The sequence below is a fragment of the Macaca fascicularis genome, chromosome 6 (genome assembly GCF_037993035.2).
Source record: "Macaca fascicularis isolate 582-1 chromosome 6, T2T-MFA8v1.1".
NCBI lineage: Eukaryota > Metazoa > Chordata > Mammalia > Primates > Cercopithecidae > Macaca > Macaca fascicularis.
Window position 1 is genome coordinate 6,587,999 of NC_088380.1, and position 20,856 is coordinate 6,608,854.

At 44.0% G+C, this 20,856-nt stretch overlaps 1 long non-coding RNA gene across 1 annotated transcript in view; it reads right to left on the reverse strand.

Annotated features, from left to right (window-relative positions):
- The window catches only part of LOC123573915 (uncharacterized), a 198,188-nt gene that overhangs the window by 169,355 nt on the left and 7,977 nt on the right, over positions 1–20,856 (reverse strand). The window contains exon 2 of the long non-coding RNA XR_006698631.3: positions 1,773–1,947. This is a non-coding gene — a long non-coding RNA (uncharacterized lncRNA). The remainder of the gene's footprint in view (positions 1–1,772; positions 1,948–20,856) is intronic.

Genomic DNA, 20,856 nt, shown 5'->3' on the forward strand with positions numbered 1-20,856 from the left:
GCTCACAGGCCGTGCTGGCTCTTGCTCACATCTCTGCATTGCAATTGTGTTAAGACCCAAGAGGCATTTCAGAGTAAGTATGGATCACAGTTTAACAAGTACATGTCATTGTACCCAGCGCAGAAAACCAGTTAATCCAGAAAGGAGCAGAACACGTGTATTAAGGTGTGAAGATAGAAGAGGAATCAACTTAAGATGCATACTTGCTGTCCCTGCATTTCCCCAAGAGCTTCCCTCCTTCTCATGGGTCCTGGGATAAAATCCAGGCATCTCTGGGAGAATCAAACAGGTTATTTTGAGATCAACATGAGCAGGTGAGTTTGAGGGCCTGTGAGAGGATGGAATATTCATTGAGATCATGGCAAAGCAGGTGGCTGCGCCAAGTAACAGGCAGAATATTAAAGGCATGAGAAGAAGATAGTGTGAGCCTTAATCAGCTCCAGAATTTTCCAGAGATCAAACAGCCTCTGTATTAGTCAAGTGTGGCCACTTAGGAGGCCAGGCCATGGCCCAGAGAGCTAGTAGGAAGTTTTCACTCTTCTTTCATGCTAAGGTTTATGACAAGGCCAGCTCTCTCCTCACCCTACGCACCCTCCCTGTCAAATGCCTTAGAAGTATGAAGAAGATGGAAAACTAAAAGAATCTACAGAAATATTTGAGTTTCCTTTGGTGATCATTCCAACCTTAATTTATATGGATAATCATGTGTGTATGGAGCTAGGAAGGAGTGGAGAGAGGGAGCTACATCTTGAGACCCGTCTCTTCCTCCTGCCATCCTAAGGCAACATTTCAGAGTGCATGAAGGTGGCTTCAGCAACAGGGATCCCAATTCTTGGAATCTTCCCCTCCTTCCAGCATCCCTCTGTGGTCCTGGGCTGCTCACAAACTCTACCCCAATCGCCATTCCTCTCCCTGATGCCTCCACTTGGGTGTTGAAAGGTGATATGGTTTGGCTTTGCCCCACCCAAATCTCATCAGGAATGGTAGCTCCCATAATCCCCACATGTTGTGGGAAGGACCCAGTGAAAGGTAACAGAATCATGGGAGTGGGGCTTTCCCCTACTGTTCTCATGATAGCGAATAAGTCTCAGGAGACTTGATGGTTTTATAAAGGGCAGTTCCCCTGCACATGCTCTCTTGCCTGCTGCCATGTAAGACCTGCCTTTGCTCTTCCTCTACCTTCCACCATGATTGTGAGGCCTCCCCGGCCATGTGGAACTGTGAGTTCATTAAACCTCTTTATCTTTATAAATTTCCCAGTCTCGGGTATTTCTTCATAGCAGTATGAAAATGGACGGTTACAAACGGGCATCTCAAACAGCACAGCCCTCCTCAAGAATTCTGATCCCCTCCGCCCTCCCAGCTCTGAGCACTGGCACACCACGATCCTAGTTGCTCAGATAAAACATCAAATAATTATCCTTGATTTCTTTTTTTTTTGAGATGGAGTCTGGCTCTGTCGCCAAGGCTGGAGTGCAGTGGCCGGATCTCAGCTCACTGCAAGCTCCACCTCCCGGGTTTACGCCATTCTCCTGCCTCAGCCTCCTGAGTAGCTGGGACTACAGGCGCCCGATGGTCTCCATCTCCTGACCTCATGATCCGCCCATCTCGGCCTCCCAAAGTGCTGGGATTACAGGCTTGAGCCACCGCACCCGGCCTTATCCTTGATTTCTAAGTTTCTCTCACATCCTACATGCAACACTTCAGCAAATTCTATTAACTTCACCTGCAAAATAGCCCAAAGCCAAGTCTGGAGCAACAGCATCTCTTACCTGGATGATCAAAGTAGACATACTCAGTCTCCCTGCTCCCACTGACACCCCCTCCAGCTCCTGTCCATTAGCCACACAGCAGTCAGAGGGATCTTGAAGATGCACACATGAGATTGTATCACTCTCCACCTCAGGTCCTCATCCACAGAAACTCTGAGTCCAGTGGAGCTAGTAGCTAAAAAAATTAATATGGTGATGATACAGCAATGCAGACTGTAGGCAGCTCTTGAATGCCACATGCCTCCCCAAAGCCCCCCAGGTGCATTTCTCAGGCGCAGACTTTGCTCCTGAGCTCTGGGTGCTCACTTCCAAGTGCATGCTCATTACCTTTACTCCAGTGTCTCAACGCAATCTAGCTCAGCATGCCAGTGGCTGAAATCACCCTCACGCACACCCCTTCCACCACAAACACAATCCCCAATGTTCCCTCCTTAGTGAATGGCACTCCCACAACCCAGCTGCACAAGTCACAGCCTGGGCATGGTCCTTCCTTCTCCTTCTCATCTCCCAGTACCTACTCAGCAACAATGCTGGCCAATCTCCCTTCCTAAATATCTCTTGAATGAGCCTATGCCTCACCGTCACCACATCAGCTGCTGGAGCACACAAGCATCCTCTCACCTAGTTAGTTTCCCTGAGTCCACTGCAGCTTCCCAGGCCCACCTACTTCCAAAGGGAGGACACCTCCACAAGAGGACCCTCCCTTCTCCCCAGGGAATCCCAGCTCTGGGACGCATGCTGTCAGTGCAGTGTCTTCTACTGCATGAAAGAACTTGTCTAATACATCCTTCAGTGCAATTATCTGTTCAATAACTGCCTTCTCGCCAAAGCGTGGGCTCCAAGTGGGCAGGGAAGGGGGCTGCCTCTGATTCGCTTGTCTGCATCCCAAGGGCACAGTGCAGTATCTGCATCCATGTCCAAGTTTTGAACTACTGTCTCCTGGTTGGCAACATATTTTCATATAGAATCCAAAGTCTGAACACAAGAACTGCTGCTATACCTGGAGGACTAGGGTACCTTGGCAGAACAGGGATCTAGGTATGCCGGTGAAGGTAAGCCTTCTCTTTATGAGGAGGAGCTACTAACTTTGACACTTACAGCATCTGACAAAATGCTGCTGGGACAGAATCAATTAAAATAGTGGTAACAATAATTGGTACTAGTATTTGTCCAGAGTGTTACAATTACCGAAGTATTTCACATGCATTACTGAATACTGCAATGACGTCTAAGGGAACTCAAGGACACCAAACAGAGAGAACGCAGCCCTGCTCCATAATCTACTGGCAACATTGATTGGACAAGCGGTGGAAATGGTCCAAAGAGTGCACTGCACCGATACAGGCTCAGAGAAGCACAGAGTGACATGGAAGAGTTTTATGGCTTGGTGAAAGATGACACTGCTTCAAAAGATGGATTAAAACTGTCCAGAGCATGGCAATACCTTCCTCACATGTTCTCACCTGCCTTTTGAGGCTCTTGCATCCTATGTCATCCCAGATGTCACCATCGGGACTTTCCTTCTAGTTGTTCAAGCCATGATCACTTCCCCCGTTGTAAACAGCCCCTGGGGAGAACTCATCTTGGATTGCATGTGCATCGCACATGTGGGAGGAAGAAGCACCAGTAAAGATCATTTATTGCCAAGCGATGCATATCGCGAACCATGAGCGACTCTCTCTGCATCCTAAACAGCCCTCATAAAACATCTTCAGCTGAAGAGACCAGGGCTGACAGTGGACAATGTCTCAGCAGAGTCAGACGCAGTGTTGCACTCCTCCTGCAAGGGGGCCCCTCCCCACCAGAGAACTTCCTAGCTTGCTCTTTTAAAGAAAACAGAAAATAGAAAAGGAGTCTGAAATGTATCTTGCATATTCGCCTGATTTCAACGTAACAGCACTTCACATCGGCTTTGCAGGAAAGTCTTGTTGTTCTAAACTGCTTTTGCTGTTCTCATTGTTTTATCTGAGCTGTCTCCTTTTGTTGCATTTTGCTCCCCCAGTGAGGAGGTGTTGGTTTCATGTAGCACACGCTCAAGGATTCCATAGGAAATAATCATAATCTGAGATTGGCACGAGCACACATATATGCACACACAAGTACAAGTAACACAGAGATGTGCACACAACACACACATACACCCTCACATAAAAGTAACATGGAGAGGTGCATGCTACACACACATACACATACAAATAACATAGAGATATACACTCAACACAACACACACATGCACACACATAAAATAACACAGAGACGTGCACACAACACACATGTACACACACAGCACACATATACAAACACAACACACACACACACGCACACACACACGCTTCCTATAGCTACTGGTGTAATAATCCAAATATAATCCTGCCTCGTAAAGTAACCAAGACATGTTCCACTTAGGAAAAGGTCAAAAGCAACAAACAAAGAGCAGAGGAGAGCCGAGGGGGGGGATGTCTTTTCCTGCAGCTTCCAAATGACTTCCCACAGATGCCAGATCCATGATTCTGAGTCTCCAATGTGCCTCTGGATTGCTTGGAGAGCTTGTTAAAAACTTAGATTCCTGGCTCCCACCCCAGAAAGTCTGATATATTAGGTCTCGTATGTGGCTATAAGTCTGTGTTTCTAACCAGCACCCTACTTGACTAGGAAGCTGTTGGCCCAAGGATGTGAGGCTACACACCCTGCTCTCCTCCTCAACGCCCTTCAAGCATCCTCTGAAGGCCAAGATGAAACGCCTAGGCCAGGCCCTGGGTTCTCTGGCCCTGCTCCAGCACAGGCCCCATCTCCTCAACAACATACCCTTAGCTCTCTCTGCTGGTCCTAAAGTGTAGCCCATAGCTGAGACACCTCTAACCCCAGGAAAGCAGTCCACATCTTACGGCTCTAGGCCTTCATCTGTTCAGCAGCTCACCTTACTTCCTGGACCTTCTTCTGCCCAAGTGCCCAACCCAAACCATGCATGGTCACCCCAAGCATGGCCCTTTCTTATCACCCCCCACCCCTCTGTGGCATGTCTAGGGCAACCCTGACCCAAGCTGAGCCAACCCAAGTCCCACCCCAGGGAATTCTGAAACTTAAGCGGGGCAAAGAATATGAGTTCCTCTCTAGGTGGCGAAAGCTCTACAACACACACAAAACAACGCAACACAATACACAGAACACAACACAACACAACACACACCGTCCACCATGGGAATATCAAAGAGCGAGCAGAGGATGGGGAGAGAAATAAAGGAGGTGGATGCAGTGGGCTCTTGTTCCTCCTTGGATCCCTATTCCTCCTCTCCCTGCAAGTCTTTCCTCCATGATGCTTCCTGTATGAGTCAGCTAGGGCTGCTATAACAAAATACAAAGATGCAGCAGCTTAAACAATGAAAACTGTCTTGCAACTCTAGGGGCTGGCAGTCCACAATCAAGGTGTTGGCAGGATTGGTTTACCTCTCCTTGGCTTATAGATGGCATATTTTCCTCGTGTCCTCACATGGTCTTCCCTCTGGGTATGTCTGCGTCCTAGCATCCTCCTCTTAGAAGAACACATGTCAAACTGGATTAAGGCCCACCCAGATGAGCTCATTGTACCTTAATGACCTCTTTCAGGACCAACCTCCAAATACAGTCACAGTCTGGAGTACTGGAGTTTAGGATTTTAACTTACGAATGTTGGGGGGACACAATTCACCCACAGCACACTCTAGCATTGTTATAATAAATACCTCTTTTGGGTTTAAACACCTTTGAATTAGAAGGAATTTGTGCTACAAAACATAGCTTCTCTACATTGCTGGGCAGGTCCGGGCAGGAGAGCTTGGGAGCTGCTGATTTGGACTGGCTGCTCCCACTGGACTGGGAGTGCCTTTATGTCACAGACTATGTTTCACTGGACGTGTCTCCACAGAAGAGGCACAGCACCAGCCCATGCTCCCACCCATCTGTGTAATACAAAAGTGGGCACCACGTGTCCATCCTCCTGTCTCACGAAATTCAGAGAAGTCAGCCCCTGAAGAAAGCTTTGCAGAGATTTGCAAACTTTCTCTGTTTGTGCCTGGCCTTGTTCCTAACATTCTTCAGCCAAAAAAAAAAAAAAAAAATAGTGTTAAGAATTATTGCTTAGAAATTCAACGTTTTTATTGGGGTTCTAGGGAGCCAGGGATTGCTGAGTACTGTATGAATCACAGAAAAGAACCTTGGTTATTTTTTACCCAGAAATTGGCAGCATTTGATCATGGAAAAATGTAATAGCTTACGAAATGCAATTTCCTTTGATGCTATTTCAGTGTTGACTCAAGACCACCCTTACCAGAGCAGGAAACGGTTAGGAAGAAGCAGTCCTGTCCTCTCTCCTCTGTCTGGCCTTGAGGTCTGACTGGATTGTGTCCAGAAACTCCAAGTCCCTGCCTTATAAAACAGCTTCCACCCAGGTGAGTGTACACCTAAAGAACTATAAAATTAAAGAAGCCCTCTCCTTATTCTTCTCAAATCAGTAAAACTTAAACTCTGGCAATGTCAAGCATTGGTAAGGAGGTAAAGAAGTGAGCATTCACACTTCTGGTGAGATGATAAAGTTGGCACAATTCGGAGAGCATACCGGTCATGCTTAGCAGAGAGGAAGATGTGCACACACTATAGTTCGGAGAAACTTGTATACATGTCCAAGAAGATATCCAAGGATGGTTATTGCATTATTGTTTGCAATGGTGAAAAATGAGAAACAGCTTAAATGTTTATTGAAAGAGTAACATAAAAAAGTTAAAATATCTAAATGTATCAAATATGTGAATTTTCAAATCATAATCTTCATCAAAGAGGGCAAGTTGCCATATGGATTTCATACAGGAAAGAGTTAATATCACAGGCCTGTGGCCACTCTCCCTGGAAAGGCCTGTGTGTAAGGTGGGCCCTTGGCTAGTGTCTGAGACCTTGGATGCTTAGAGGGTTCCCACTATTCCCAGGCTGATAAGAGTGCCTCACTGAGCCAAACTGTACCGACTACATGGTTTTGCTGGACACCTGCTTTCTTTCTGAGAATTTGGAATGTGTGTCAGGCAAAGGGTGCTGATATGATCAACCCCAATAAAAACCTTGGGCACTAAGTCTCCAATGAGCTTCTTTGGTTGACAACCTTTGCATGTGTTGTCTTAACTCATTGATAGAGCAATTGAATGCATCCTGTGTGACACCACTAGGAGAGACCCTCAGAAGCTCGCATCTGGTTTTCCCCCAGACATCTCCCCATGTGCCTTTTCCCTTTGCTGGTTTTGCTCTGTGTCCTCTCCCTGAAATCAATCGTAGCATGAAGTCAACGACTACATGCCAAGTCCTGTGAGTCCTCCTGGACCAATCACTGAATCTAAGGGCAGTGTCCGGGACCCCACTCATAGATATAAAAAAATTATAATTTATTTTAAGTTTGAAAATATACAAAACAAGATGATTCATTGTTTATGGAGACATGTGTATGATGTGAAAATATAAAACATGCCCAGGAGTGATAAGCAAGTGAATGGGGTTAGGGAGGTGACATAGTTTGTAATCCCCATGGTAGAGCTGGGTCCAGGCGGGAGGTATTGGATCATGAGGCCAGATTTCTCATGAATAGTTTAGCACCATCCCCTTGGTGCTGTCCTAGCAATAGTGACTGACTTCTTGCAAGATCTGATCATTTAGAAGTGTGTGGCATGGCCAGGCGCAGTGGCTCACGCCTGTAATCCTAGCACTTTGGGAGACTGAGGCAGGTGGATTGCCTGAGCTCAGGAGTTCAAGACCAGCCTGGGCAACACGGTGAAACCCCATCTCTACTAAAATACAAAAGAAATTAGCCGGGCATGGCAGCATGCACCTGTAGTTCCAGCTACTCGGGAGACTGAGGCAAGAGAATTGCTTGAACCCAGGAGGCAGTGGTTGCAGTGAACCAAGATTGCGCCACTGCACTCCAGCCTGGGTGACAGTCTCGACTCTTTCTCAAAAAACAAACAAAAAAAAAAGTGTGGCACCTCTCACACCCCTGCTCCTGCTCTCTCCATGTGATGCATCTACTTCCCCTTCCCCTTCTGCCGTGATTGGAAGCTTCCTAAGGCCTCCGCAGAGGCAGATGCCACTATGCTTCCCATACAGTTGTTATGGTTTGGCTGTGTTCCCACCCAAATCTCATCCTGAATTGTAGTTCCCATAATCCCTGCGCATCATGGGAGACCAGGTGGAGATGACTGAAACATAGGGGACGTTTCCCCCATCCTGTTCTCATGATGGTGAGTTAGTTCTCATGAGATCTGATGGGTTTATAAGGGGCTTTTTCCACTTTGCCCCCAGCGCTTCTTCTTGCTGCCACCACGTGAAGGACATGCTACTTTCCCTTCCACCATGAGTGTAAGTTGCCTGAGACCTCCCCAGCCATGCTGAACTGTCAGTCAATTAAACCTCTTTCCTTTATAAATTACCCAGTTTCGGGTATGTCTTTATTAACAGAGTGAGAATGGACTAATACAACAGCCTACAGAACCATGAGCCAATTAAACCTCTTTTCTCATAAGTTACCCAGTCTTGGGTATTTCCTTATAGCAGTGCAAGAACCTAACACGGGAGGTTTGCGAGACTCATCTGAAATAGTTTATGCCTTTAAAGGAATAAAGCAGATATGGTAAAATACAAAAATTCGATAAAACGGAGTGATAGTTCCTGATGGCCTCATATTATTCTCTGTATTATTCTGTCTGTTTTAAGTATTTTCATAATGAAAATACTGAAAGTACAAAGAAGGCACCTCCACAGCGATTCGGATGAGTGCATTTCAACTGTAGTTCACCTTTTCCTGACCTTGTTCATGGAGATTTCCTGCAGGACAACAAACAGCCGGGAAGAGGAAGGCGTGAGACTGCAATTTCAGAAAGTAGCACAAACCTGACATTCAACGTTTCCCTAAGCACGGATTTGACTGTGGGAGAAAGGAGCAGGTGTCAGCACCCTTCCCACCTGAAGAAGGTTTGAGCCAGAGTGGCAGGAACAAAGGAAAAAGCTCATGTCTGCAAAGGAAGAAGTGCAGGGGAGGGAAAAAGATTATATTTTATTACCTACTGTCTGCTGTCATCTTAAGAATTACCCTGGGCTGTGAGTGGCACTCACATATGAGAGATATACTAGAGGATGATTCTTTTTTCCTTTGAAAGAGTATGCAGGGAGAAATGGTATGGAATGAAAATTGAGTTTGCGATCAACTGTAATGGCAATGATAATACTGATGCATTATAATTTCTCAACACTCTGCTCATCTGCAACAATAACAGCACAAATCAACAAATATCTGTTCAGTATCTATGAGGTGCTACCCATGAGGAATGCGGAGAAACTGAATTATAGTTTTTATTTTCTAAGAGCTCACAATCTAGTGAAGAAAGCAAAAGAGGACAGATTCAAAGGACCTGGAGTTGTACGTGGAAGGCATGGCAATCATGGCCCTGTGTCTGTCTTGTTCACAATTCACTCATCCCCTGTACTCCCTCAGGACTGGAACATCAGGTGTCTCAGCAAGCATACACTGAATTAAACAGAAGCACTTGATTCTGTCAGTAATAATTACATGCCGTTGTACAAGTCAGTCCCAGGATTGGTCCAGTATTAGTTCCAAAAGCTGTGCATGTGCATATTACTCATGCATCTACACAGGAGCCCTGGACATGCCCCCATGGAGGATCACCACACTCTGCATCCCAACCATGGTGTGTGTTTCTTGAAATCAGACACCGAGTCTTGTAGGTTGCCGTGGCTGCCATGAAGATGCACTCTCTGCTTTCCTGCTGCAGGGGGCAATGCTGACTGGCAGGGTCAGTGCTGGCCCTCTGGACCCAGCACTGCATTCATGCCACAACCATGCTTTCCCTGGGATGCTCCAGCCAATGCCTGAGCATAGCAGGTGCCGGTACCTGCCCATTCCTACCCGGCCAGGACTCCTCTAACAAGCAGGTTTGGCATAAGGAGACATCATCAGCCTGGCCAAATCCTTCTCAGATCTGCACTGTGACATGAGATGTTCTACTCAGCCCTTTCTTCCTCCTCTTTGTTCACAGATGTCAGACCCACATCTCAGTCTGGAGGCTCTCCCTGCCTCCTCCTGTGGCTGGTCCCTTACCCTTCACAGGTGTTTCCCTGACAGTCTCTTGCATGTCTAAACCTACTTTAGTGTCTGCATCTCAGAAGACCCAAGGCAGCACACTGTATTTTCAGCCCCAGCAAAGAACAAAAAGATCATAGAAGAAAAATGCTTATTTTTAAATGAATAAATGACTCTTTGAGTAATAATAATAATTTTCAATGGATATTAGTTCTCTACAATGAAAATGTAAACTATTCTCTGATATCTATAACTAAAATACCTCTTTAGTCTAAACTATTTCGTATGGTCAGTACGTTGTTTGCAATTACTTTAATTCTCTGATCAACACTTCTTTATTCGTGAATGGTAAGCAATCAATACAAAAATCACTAGATGGAGCCACCAAATTAAAGAAATAGTTGATAACTTAATTCTTGCCTCATTGATTAAGCCATGCTGTGGGCACTGGGATCCATCAGGACAACAGGAGCTTGAGGTATCAATACTGAGAAGGAGTGAGCCAAATCTCCATTGACTTGTGCTTTCAGTGGCATTATATGGGAGCTAAGTTTTGTCATCTTTGCAATAGTTAGCATCTGTGGGTTCCTAGGATTTAGTGTTAACTCCTTCTATGTGGGCACTTTTTATGCTGCAAACAATTGAAAAACCTAACACCTAGATCTATCCAGAGTAGATGATGTCTCCCAAAAGCAGGAATTCCACCTCATTGCCTAGGAACTCTGCAGGAAAGAACCAATGGCGGCCGCAGCCCCTGCAGTTCCAGCAATCCTATTGGTGTGATTCTGACTTCATATTGGCCCAGTTCACCATTGTACACTGTGCAAAGAAACAACAACTCTAAACAAGTTTGTTCTGTGAGCCTCCACACCATTGTCCTTTGTCAGGTATTCTTTTTTGAATCTAAGATAGTTCTCCTTATCTACCTTACGTAAGAAATAACAGTGACCATCGAAACATTTATTGATCACTTGTTGTGGGCTAATGTTATCTTAATTCTCACAACAACCCAATGCGGTGGGAGCTATTATCATTATCATTTGACTCAGAGATATTAAGTAACTTTTCCAAGGTTACACAGCAAAAATAGCCAAGACAGGTGTGAAACTGAGCACACAAACCACAAGTACCTGCTCTTAACAACTCCTCTGCATTCCAACTCTACATTTAAAGGCCAATAGCTTAAAATAAAGATTTTTTAAAAATTTAATTTCATGACGGAAATAACAAGACTTTGTGTAAAATTCAAATCTAGATGATGTCATCATGGAAAAACAAGAGCTGCCAACACATGCCCTTTTGAGCAAGTCAGTGCCTTCATAACAATGTTCTCTTCCTCTGATAAAGAGAATTTTTTCTATAAGTAGACAGCCTGCTTATAGAAACATGTTTAGTATCTGTCCTGCTCAAATCCCTCTGTCATATCCAAATGGGAAAACATCTTTATTGTCCTGAGTGAGGGCAAAATCAATGCCAAACTTGGGGTCAGGGAGAAGTCAAGGTCTTCTTAGCAGCAACAGGCGACATTTGCAAAGTTTAACAAAGTGAACACGCTGTGTAATTCAAGGAAGGTCATGAAGCTGAAATAGACATGGTCATCAACAAACTATCCCTATCACAAATTTTAATTAAAGAGTTCAAGTTGTTAAAGAGCTCAAATTTTAATTAAAGAGTTCAAGTTAAACATTTAACATGTTTTTAATTTAAATCAAATATTTGAAAATCCAGCTATCAGCAGTGACCTGTAGTTCACCGTGCCCAGGGCTCCTGAGCCCTTCCACTGGCTCTTGCCTGCCCTGGCTAGAGCGCAGCTCACAGACACACGATGGTAGGAGACAGAGGGATGCCTCCCTCAGAAAGCCCCAGCTTTAATGCAGCTTGAATTTCAGTTTTATTCTTGACTTTAGCAATCAGACTTTTGATGATGATGCAAAACAAGCATTACGTGGACAGAAACAACTCACACAACTGCTGCCCATGTCTTGCGGTTCTCAGCTCAGCACAATCTGCAGTCCTGTGTCTGTAAAACCCTCAGAAAGCCAGTTTCCTCTTCTATAAAATGGAACAACTGAGTGTGGGGGCTTAACATAAATAACAGCTTTGAAATGCTTCACATAAAGCCTGGAAAGGGTTCATGTTAGAAAACGTGGTTCCGCTCATTAGAAAGCTTATCGGAATGGTGATTTGCTAGGAGTGAGTGGCTCGGTTGATGGGGCTGTTTATGTTCATCTCCTATTTCTGAGCTACTTGACATTTCACATTTTGCTTAAATGAAAGAACTAGTGTCCACTAATCATTGTTTTAGCCTCAATATTTTCGAAGAAGAATATATTGATAAGTAAGTTTGCAGGTTTCTAAAAATTATATCTAAAGGTGAAGGTGAGAATTTGATGACAGAGAGAAATCTCCCGCAGAGCCATGGATGCGAATGGTCCCTGGACCAGGCCTGGGAGTCTCCTCTGATGGTCCTTGGGAGACAACATACAGCATTTGCTAAGGAACATGGTCAGGATTCAGAACCGACTGTAGAGATGTGAAAGACAGTCACGGAATTTTGTGCTGAGAGAATCACGAGTTACTAAACACTCTGCTTTACAGATGAAGATGCCAAAATCCAGTGGGTGAGGGAAGGGGAATATTGTTCAAGGTCATGTAACCAGTCAGAAAGGAAATTGGAATCTCTGACCCTGACCCAAGGCTTCCCCACTAAACACTATTAATGACTTCACTGGGGTTTCCTGTGCAACTTGGAGTAGAAAATCTTAAACTGGATCTTACAGCCTAGATGCATTTTTTATTAATTCTGGATACATCCAATAGACAAAGTAAAAATTATTATTTTACCTAATAAAATTAATTTGTAAAACAGAATTATTCTGCTGCTAGGCTTACTTAACTACATATGAATTCAATGTAGAAATATGTAAGCATTTTAACATTATTGGCAAACTTTATATGAAATATTAAAGCAGAGTCCAAGAGCAGCATTCAAAACATGGTGTCAGGAAAAGTACAGAAGACTTGGAAATGAGCAAAAATAATGACTAGGGCACCCTTCTAAGTGGTCTCTGCCTTTGGTTGTCTTCGAGCAATTATACCAGTGTGTAAGTTGTAGAATACTAACTAATGCAGTGAAGCTTATACAAAAGAAAATTGTGTTTTTTGGAGATGTCTTTGATTACAGCCCTGTGGATAGTGACTGACTCTGCATCTATTTGTAAATAGGTTTCCATATCCCTGAGGGTCTACACATGTGTGTATTTGTTTGTTTGTTTTCATTTCCCTTTGAACTAGTTATACCATCATACTGGCTCAATCATTAATTAAAAAGTTAAATAAATCTTTGATGTATGTTCTGTATATTTATATGAGTCACTGTTTCACTATTTCTGAAAGTTATCCAGTAGCACATACAAAAGACAATGGACAATTCTCAAGGAAAAAAAAAAGACTAGAATCCAAGCCTTATCTCTAATTAATGAATGAAATACCACCTCTGCCTTCAGCCACTACAGCTTAAAGCTATTTCAGGTACAGGTGTGCTCACCACCCAAGCAAAAACCACAATGCAGGGCAGGGATGAAAGGGTGTTTCTGCAGAGCCTTGGAGGGTTAGCACTGGTTTTCAACATTCTGATTGGGGGAATCTGGAAGTGAAAGGCACCACAATGTGAAGAGAACAAAATTTTGTATGGAATGGAGTAGCCAAGTATATTCTTAGGCCACATTAGCTAATGGCAGGGAAGCCCAAGACCCTAAACTGATTCATTTCCTGTTCCCCCACCATCATTTCCTTCATGCACAACACAAAATGGCATCTTCATCCCTGGGAAGGGATCGTCACTTGTGAAATCCTTTATGAAACTGTTAGAATATAGCTATAAGGATGCAGGCAATTGTTTAGCCTCTCAAGTCCCTAAAATAATCTCAAATGAAATAATCTCAAAGGTATTTTGCAACTCTATTCACAATTAATTCTATGATTATATATAAATGGTTGTGGTCATGCATGTTTCTTTTGTTTAAATCTGTCAAAAAATAACAAATATTTATTTGATTTGAACAAGGATTAATTCAATTTCATTGCAACGCATGGAAGAATTCTTTGTGACGAGCAGTTAAAAATTTGCCTCGGCGTGGAAGCTACCTAAAAGTTATCAATCTGATGCTAATCTTAGAGAATAGTTTTTAATGAAAATGGAAGGTTACACTAGAGTAAGAAAATTCAGAGGATGGGAGCAATAATAATTCTGATTGGCAATTTCATGGTGCCTGGCGTCACCCTGGGAGGCACGTACAGTTCCTCCTTCATCCCTGTGTTTAAAGGTGATAAATGTCACTCATTCCGATGGAAGCAACAGGAACTTGACAGCTGGCGAAGATAATGATTGTCTCAAACTATGTTTATGTATAGCCTCGGCTCTGTGTTTCAACAATTTGGGAGTGACTTGAATTTGACCTCCCTTGGAATCTTACTGGTAAGTTTTATCTGGAATATGAAAAGACTTCCTGGTTTCGCCTCAGTCTTTATCAATGTAACTTAATGCGCTCAGCAGAAGAAAGGAAGTCTGACAGCCTTAGAGCCCCAGGGGCTGTCTGAAGAAGATCCAGGTGAGTTTCTTGCAGCCCCAACTTGTTTAACCCCAGCAGCATCTCACAAATGTGGCCCGATGCAGCACTCTACCTAGCGCAAACCCAGCAAACAAAGGCACTTGTTTAAGATGAAAATAACTTTGCACCACAGCCCAGTTGCTTCTAATAATGGTGCCAGATGGGAGAGATCGCTCTCATCACCTGTAGCCTGGAATATTGGTACATGCCATGGTGGCTGGAAACGGGCATTCCTCTGCTCCTGACACACTCCCCACAGATGTCCCAACGTGACAACTTAGGCAGGGGCTTTGGAAATTTGTTTCATTCTTTATTATACAAATGGAGACGTGTAGAAAAAAAAAAAAAATTAAATCTTTAATTCCCATATTAGCCAGCCACGTAAGGGAAGAAACGCATGTGAAAGATTACAACATATAGAGGCCCTGGCTGCCAGACTGTGCTATTCCTCAAGAATGACATCAGTAAACAGAAGCCAGCAATTCCATCTCAATTGCAAAGAGCTGAGATTAGAGACACGTCCATTTTGGGAATATACAGTGAGTAAAAGTGATGTATCCTTATGTGACACATATTTGTATAGATTGTTATAGCTTCAGCCACACTTGGGAAGAAACACGTGATAAACACCGTGATATTGAATTTTTTGTGTAATTAGTTTTCCATGATGAGAAAAGTATTGTATGCCAATCAGTGTTGAGTATGTAGGAAATACAGCACAACGGATACTATTCCTACATATCATTCATATTATACAACTCCCATAGAGGAGCTATAAAGAGCATGAAATAGACAGCATATGCTAAAGTGTCTCAGGAACTGAAAACCAGACAACAAACGTGAGTTCTGTCTGAGGGTGCTTAGGAGTGGGGAGAATCCCTATGAAAGCACAGCACAGTCGTGATATGGTAAAGCTAGGGTAGCCCTGCCATTTGCATATATTATTCTGTTGATGCCACATATGTCCCACGTCCTATTTATTTTCAAAGTCCCCAGAGAAGGAAAGAACCTCCTATATACTTAGCAACACCCAGCATTATGAGCCCTGTGGCAACCACACGAGAAATCCAGTCCTGCAAATGCTGATTGAGAAACGGTGCAGAAAACGCCAGGCGTGCTGCCTAATGGAAGTGAGTACACAGGAAAACCCAAAGCAGGGAAGGGGGCACCTCCCCACCTCAACCAGGGACAAATGACATCTTTTCAGGAAAATCTTTATAGCTTAGTGAATAACAAAGTCTTTAGCAAGGTGCTTATAGAATAAATTCCATTTCAATGAGCAGAGACAAGAGGCGACATTTTGAGGAAAACACCCAGATTAAGCACAGCAAAGGAGAAAGCAAGCCCAGGAAAGCAGGTCTGAATGGCAGCGTGATGGCCAGGCATGGGGACAGAACTGAACAGCTGGTCTGAAATCACATGGAAGAGGCCTGGCTCTTGCCTGCTAAGGATTTTGAGGGCACAGGAGAGGTACTGAAGCGTTGTGATCAATAACCTGACGTGATGACTTGAACTGTCAGAATGGAGAATTAATTGGAGTGAGCCTAGCCTGGGACAGAGAAACAACATGAACCGTAAGGACAAGTCATAAGCAGGTGTGATTAGGATAGTGCCTGTCATGCGGTGTGAGGTCACAAAGGAGCTGTGGGTCAAGTAGGTTGTGAAACAGCCATGGAAAGAGGGAGACAGATTTGAGAGAGGCTGAGAAAGCAGAATCTACAAGGTTCACCCATGCACTGGATTTGGGGGTCCTCCAAAAAACGAGGGAAGCTATTTTGAATGGGGAGAGGCCAGCCTATCCAAGCACCACGTCTGCCTTCCAGGACTCAGCATTGACAGCGGCGGGTCCAGCCTTCCCCCAGCAGCCATGCAAAGACTGTTCTAGCATCATTTTCTCCTTCACAGCCTGAGCCTCAGCTCTCTGTCACTGACGAAACCTAAGGGTTTTTTTTTTTTAATCAAGGTTCCCAGAGCCCACTCATTATCTCAAAATGTACCCATTGTACAAAGACAGACAAAAGTTTTGCTGAAAGCATGAGTTGGGGTATTGTCCTGGAAGCAACTGGAATGAGATTATAATTCAGTTAGCAAAGCCCTAATTGACCATATAGTGTTCTCTCCTGCAAAACCACACAGGCAGAAGAAGTTGTGGTCAGGACTCTCCCTTGCATTGTGGGAGTGGTCTGCACCCTTGGCCCAAGCCACCAAATCCCAGAAGCTGCCTCAGTAGTGATGAAAACAAAAACCACCCCCCACCTTTCTGGATACCTGCTAGGAGAGCAATACATTTCCAGGGGAATCCTAGGCACATACAAAAGCGAGGGCAGTGATCCAGAAGGCAGCCAACTTTGTACATTGTTGTCCAAAAGAAAGGCCCAGAATGTAAAGGACACACTTTTTCTTGCCACTGTAGAAGAGAACAATTGATGGTCCATCAGGACTCTTTGGAATTGTGTAGGCAGAATTCTAAAATGACCAGCAATGACCCAAACGCCTCCCTGTGGAACCCCCCCACCTCCTTAGTGTGGGCAGGACCTGCGAAGATGCCGGGACATCACTGAAGTGTTGAGGTCATGTTTTGTGGCACAGTTGGCTTCAAGTAAGGGGGATGGTCCTTGCAGGTTTTACCTCATTAGGGAAGCCCCTAAAAGGGTGTGGCTCTCCCTGGAGAAAGATGACTTGAGGGGAATTTGATGCAAGGGAAATTCCCCACTGCTGCCTTTGAAGACAGAGAGGTCACGGAGCAAGAAAAGGGGTGGCTTCTAGCCACTGAGAATGGCCCCCACATGACAGCCTGAGACAGAAAGGAGACCACCATCCTACAACCACAAAGAATTGAATTCTGCCATCAACTTCAATGAGCTGGGAAACAGACTGCCGCCCACAACTTCCAGATAATAAAGCAGCCAAGCCAACAGCTTGATTTCACTCTCATGAGATCCCAAGGTGAAAGATCGATTAAGCCATGCTTGGACTTCTGACCTACAGAACTATGCGATAATAGGTGGGTGCTATTTCAAACTGCCAAGTCTTTGGTGATTTGCTGTGCCGCAATAGAAAACTAAAATAAAGGTCTTGATGAATGTTCCTTAAGACAATTGAACTCCTTCTGCTGGAATTATTTTTATTATAATAACTTCTTATCAATTATTTTTATTATTATTTGGCTTCTCAAATATCCGAATCTGGATCCCCTTTGTTTAAGTATAAGCAACAAGTCAACTGAGGAAAGGTAGTGCTTACAGAGGTGTGGGCGGAGTTAAGAGAAACTGACAAAGGAGGATGCAGCTCCAGGGAGACCATGACAATGCTAGACCCAAAAGAGAAGGGGAGATGTGCTTCCCAGGACCCAGAGAGAGCAGCTGCACAGAAAGAAGCTGTGGACTTCAGTGCAGAAATTCACCATGGCACTGGGACCTCACGAGTGGGAACTGACAGGCCATCTTCCAGCGCCTCTAGTCAAACGCAATAGGAAGGCAGATGGTCAGACAACCCAGGAGAACTGGGCCACGTGAGTCAGCCTTCTCCAGCACACAGCAGGTAGAGGAGGGTGGAGAGAGGAGATGGAAAGGCAAATAAAAATCTTCAGCACCAAGGAGATGCTGATTCCAAAAATCGCCGTAAATTGGAGCAGTCAGAGCTTGTAAGATTTCTGGCCTCTGGAAGGAGAGATCGTCAATAAGGAAACTGACTGGGCCAGTCATATTTGCAATTCTTTTTGAGCTTGGACAACCTTGGGCAAGGGCAGGGAAGAGGCCTGAGCCCCAGCAACATAAGAATGCACAGCTGAAAGTCATGCCGCTGTCTGTGCAGCTGTCAGTGAGTGAGTCACAGGAGAGAAGTGACACTTGAGGTGAGCTTGCAGACACAGGAGGAAGAAAGATATTCAGTAGACAGGGGACAGTGTACACAAAGGCATGAAGTAGGCATGTTCACTCAAAGCCAGTGTGACAAGCAAGAAACCTGCACATGTTCATGTGTGGTCCTGTGTGCACGTGTGTGCCTCAGTGGGAAGCGGACTAAATTTAGATTAGGGTGAGGCCAGATGGCGCCGTGAGCTCACATTATAAAACAGAAGCAATGTAATAAAATGCCTGCAATATAAAGATGCCACGAATTTAAACATAAACCCTCTTACTTTATAGGACTTGGATCAGCAACAAGGCTGGTAGCTTTCTGTGGCTTTTCGCATCTTTGCATGGCTCTCTCATGAAGATCTTCTCTTGAATGTCCCTCTTTAATGGAATCTCCAGTAACTACTTGATCAAAATGAACCCTCTCCCATTCTCAGCCCCTTTCCATCACATGACCTCACGTTAGCCCACTCTGGAATCAGTTGGATTGCTTATTCATGCTTATTTTTGTGTGCTAGAATCATCAATTTCCTGAGAGCAGTCACCTTCACTGCGATATTCATCTCCCAGCTCCTATCACAGAGCTGGCAGGGCAAGAAGAAATGTCAGCCTCGCACCACTCAGACAACACAGGGCTGCCTAGCAAGAGGCCAGGCCGTTCATTTACGCCCTGATAAGAAAGGAGAGGAACCGGGAAGCAGAGAGACAATACAGAAGGAAGACCTGCTTTCTTCCTCTAAAGAGCCCCTCACCAGCCCCCACAGAGAAGAAAGAGAGGAAAGCTGAGAATCTGAAGGGGAGAATGACTGCTGGAAGCTGAAGCACCAACCCCAGTCCCACTGTGAAGGTGCAGGAACCATCTGTCCTCAGGATTCCCACAGACAAAGCACCCTCCCCAGCTTTCTCCAGGCGGCAGGGAAGTGCTGAGTGTTCCGCTCTCACCACCTAGCCACACTTACCTCTTCCTCCACCCTGCCACCCAGCCTTGGCTCCAGCTTGAGCATGGCAACTCTTGCCCCCTCTACATTCCCATTCGTCCTCCACAAAGTGGCCTGAGTACGTCTCTTATCACACCACTCTTTGTTTAAGAAAACAAAAATTCTAGCTAGGGGTAGGGAAAAAATAAGACAAGCCTGCGGTATTTTGTGGTCTGTAAAGTAGGGAAGTGCTCAAAAAAAAGTAAGTAAATAGATGGATGGATGGACAGATGGGCGGATGGGCAGGGGCACATCAAAAACACATAGAAGCCAAACAGAAAGAGCAGCCAATGTCCAAACAGAGCAGCCAATGTCCAAACAGAGCAGCCAATGTCCAAACAGAGCAGCCAATGTCCAAAGCTAAAACCATTTGAGCCACCAAATCCATAATAATGAAGATATTGGATTATCACCCAAAGGCTCAACTAAATATCCATGAGTGAACACTGATATAAACAAATGAATGAATAAGTAAATATTTGGCAAATCTTCCCTACAAAAAAATTCCAATTAATAAATGTAGAAGAGATGAAGGAACCAGAAAATCACCATAGGAACACCACAGTAAAGATCGTTGGCCGGGCTGTGTCTCACGCTTGTAATTCCAGCACTTTAGGAGGCCAAGGCAGGCAGATCACTTGAGGTCAGGAGTTCAACATGGTGGCCAACAGGGTGAAACCATGTCTCTACTAAAAATACAAAAATTAGCCGGATGTGGTGGTATGTACCTGTAATCCCAGCTACTTGGGAGGCTGAGCCAGGAGAATTGCTTGAACCCAGGAGGAGGAGGTTGTAGTGAGCAAAGATTGTGCCACTGCACTCCAGCCTGGGCGACAGATATTTTCTGTCTTAAAAAAATAAAAATAAAAATAAAAAAATGTCACCATGACCCAGTGGGATTTATTTCTGAAATGTAAGCATGGTTCAACATACAGAAACCAAAGTAATATATGACATTAATAGAATTAAAGGGGAAAACCCTCATAACATCTCAATTAAAGAGAAAAAGCATTCAGCAAAATGCACCAGTCTTTCATGATAAAAACACTCTACAAACTAGGATTAGAAGATAAACTACATCAGCATAATAAAAAGCATACATGAAAACTCCACAGCAAATCACAAAAAATTAGACAAACCCAGAAGATAGCTGCATCAGAATGATAAAAATCATACATGAAAACTCCACAGCAGACCATCACCCAGCCTGGGTGACAGAACAAGACTTCGTCTCAAAAAGAAAAAAATATATATATATGTAATATATAATATATATTATATGTAATATATTACATATATATTACATATATATTATATGTAATATATTACACACATATTGCACATATAATATGTAATATAACATATATTACATATATAATATGTAATATATAATATATATTACATATATATTATATATTACATATATATTATATATTACATATATATTATATATTACATATATATTATATATATAGTTGCAGGCTACAGCCACCAGTGAATGCTAAAACCAATGGGCAAAAGTTTAAGGAGGAAAAT